This window comes from Tenrec ecaudatus, chromosome 15, assembly GCF_050624435.1.
Source record: "Tenrec ecaudatus isolate mTenEca1 chromosome 15, mTenEca1.hap1, whole genome shotgun sequence".
NCBI lineage: Eukaryota > Metazoa > Chordata > Mammalia > Afrosoricida > Tenrecidae > Tenrec > Tenrec ecaudatus.
In genome coordinates, this window is record NC_134544.1 from 61,723,804 (window position 1) to 61,726,635 (window position 2,832).

At 45.2% G+C, this 2,832-nt stretch overlaps 1 pseudogene; it reads right to left on the bottom strand.

Annotated features, from left to right (window-relative positions):
- Nucleotides 1-1,674: 1,674 nt before the first annotated feature.
- LOC142427479 (protein mono-ADP-ribosyltransferase PARP16 pseudogene) lies at nucleotides 1,675-2,543 on the bottom strand (annotated as a pseudogene).
- Between the last annotated feature and the right edge of the window lie 289 nt (nucleotides 2,544-2,832).

Genomic DNA, 2,832 nt, shown 5'->3' on the forward strand with positions numbered 1-2,832 from the left:
AGATTTCTTCAATGTTTGATTCTCAACATTTATGTTGTCTTCTTTTTCAAAAGCTTTTATTTTGAAATAACTGAAGATTTACAGAAAAGTAAAAAAGATAAAGAATTTCTACATACCCAGTGAACTTCCTTAATGTTAATATATTACATAACCATAGCAAAATGATGAAAATTAACTTATTATTGGCACAGTTCAATTAACTCAACTACAGACTGCATTGTAGATTTTGTCAGCTTTTTCAGTAATTTTTTTCCCGATTATTGGGTTCATTCCAGGATATCAGTCACAACACATTTATTTGTTAGGTCTCTTTAGCCTCCTCCAATCTATGACAGCTCTTCAATCGTTCCTTGTCTTTTATGACCTTGACATTTCTGGAGAGTAAGAGTGTTAGTTTTAAAGAAGGTGCCTCAATCTGGCTTTTGCTGATAATTTCTCACTATTTAGTTGAGGTTATGAGTTTGGGACAAGCATATTGCCAAAGAATGTACCCTTCTTGGAGAATCATTTCAGAGTTCCTGGGGTTCTATATCTTATTAATGGCAATATTTTCCTTTATTACTTTTTTAAGATTATGCTTTTCATGGTTCTCAACTATAAAGTTATTTGTCTTAGCTACCTGGTGCTACCATAGCAACCATACCACAAATGAGTAGTCTGAAGAATACAAATTCCTTTTCTCAGCTCTTTGGGGGGCAGGGGTTCAAATTTAGGGTGGAGCTCTAGAGGTGTGCTCTTCTTTGTCCATCTCATCTTCTAGAAGCTGGCGGCCTGGTGTTGTAGAAGCGCCCATGCATGCCATCCTTCATATGGTGTCCCCTACCCCTTCCCACCCCCTTTGTGTATCTAGCTCTGTTCCGTCTTTTTATTTAAATCATTTTATTGGGGGCTCATACAACTCTTATCACAGTCCACACATCCATTGTGTCAAGCACATTTGTTTCCCTCATTATTCTCACAACATTGGCTTTCTACTTGAGCCCTGGGTTTCAGCTCCTCATTTTTCTCTTCCCCCGCTGCTTTCTCCTCCCCTCTCCCTCATGAGCCTTTGATCATTTATAAATTATTATTATTTTGTCATATCTTACACTGTCCAATGTCTGCCTTTACCCACTTTTCTGTTGTCCGTCCCCCAGGGAGGAGGTTATATGTAGATCCTTGTAATCAGTTCCCCCTTTCCAACCCACCTTCCCAGTGTTCTGTCCTTTTGATAACTCCAAAGTGATTAGGTATAAGACCCAATGTATTCTGTTAGGACCTCATTAACATGACAAAAGAAAGCTCTTTTTCCAAACAAACTTGTATCCATAGGTATAGGTAAACAATTTGGGGAGAACACAATTCAGTTCACAGCACAATCTTTCCTTGTTTAATTTATAAATATCTTGAAGGCGATACTGTGAGAATAAATAAACATCCTATTTCTCTGAAATCTTTCAGCTACCAGATTTATCACCCATAATTGGTGTATCTTCACTATGGTAGTCATTACTGCAGTGTTCTGATAGTGATCTGTATATTTCCTCATTCTTTTTTTTTTTTTTTGATAGCAGGAAAAAATTTTATCAAAAAAGAAAAGGAAGAGGGGGTAGGTGGGGGTCAAGGTTGAGTGACAACAGAGGAGGCAAGGTTTTGTTTGATGCTTACAGTCATGGCTTACAAACTTCCCGAGAATTATAAATCCAAATATGCATGCTGTCTGGTTTGGGAGGGTGGTGGCAGGCCTGGGCCTGGGCCTGTTCCTGAGAATTCCAGTTGTCCATTAAAGGCAAGGGATAGGCCATTTTCTGGATGCTTTTTCTCAGCAGAAACACGGGCCAGTTCTGAAGACTGATGGTTATGTGGCCTCTCTTGCTTACGAAGGTGGGCATCTGCTTTCTTTTTGGTTTGGCACTTGACATCTGGGTGGTCAATGACTTCGCACACATCCACACAGCTGAGGAGGGGGCCAAGGAGACTGCGCTGCCACCCATGGCCGTGGGGGCTGTAAAGGAGGGCCAGGCTCAAGTCACTAGTGAGGTAGGTCCCCTCCCCGAACAAGGATGTCTTGTTCAGGTGGCAGTGCAGGCCATTGTGGACGATGGAGTGGAAGTTTTCCAGGCGGCTCCCATGGAAGGCGTAGATGAGGTCGCGTTCTCCTTTGGTCTCATAAAATTTGGCATTGGCTGGGTCGGAATACTCGAGCTCAAACAGGAAGTCCGGCGTGGGCACGGGGGTGTGCAGGGCACCCGTCAGCTTGAGGATCTTTTCAAACTCTGCTTTCCCTGCGCTGTAGATTGTCAGGACCTTGGAGGACAGAATCCAGCTCACCAGGTCCCAGGCCCGCTTGTCTTTGTCTCCGGAAGACAAGAGAAGTTCCTTCAAGTTGGGTAGCAGGCTGGCATCTGCAAGCAGGGCCTCAAAGTCCTTGCAGTCCTGGCGGGCGTAGGACGCAGGAAAGGGCCGCAGCACGAGTCCCGCTTGTAGCTCTGCAGGGCCGAGGCGATGAGGCTGCAGCCGAGGTCGGCCGCCTCCCGGGCTGCCACCCAGCCGGAAGGCTGCATCCGGGGCTGGGGTGCGTTGTTGGGGGGGACGCGCCGGCCAGGAGCTAGGACTGAGCTTGCAGCTAATGTGTGAGTCTGGGCCCCAGGACCATGGGGCGGAGGGGCCGGGATCCCAGGCCTGGGTGGAGCTCAGCCCCGCCTGGTGGTCCACGTGGAGGGAGAGCCCTCATTCTTTCAAGGTGGGTTTGTTGGAACTGTTTGATAAAGAAGAGTTTTCCATACCTCTCATTTATTTATATCAGAACCTGAAAATATTATTTTATTTCATGGTATATAAACCAAAGCCATC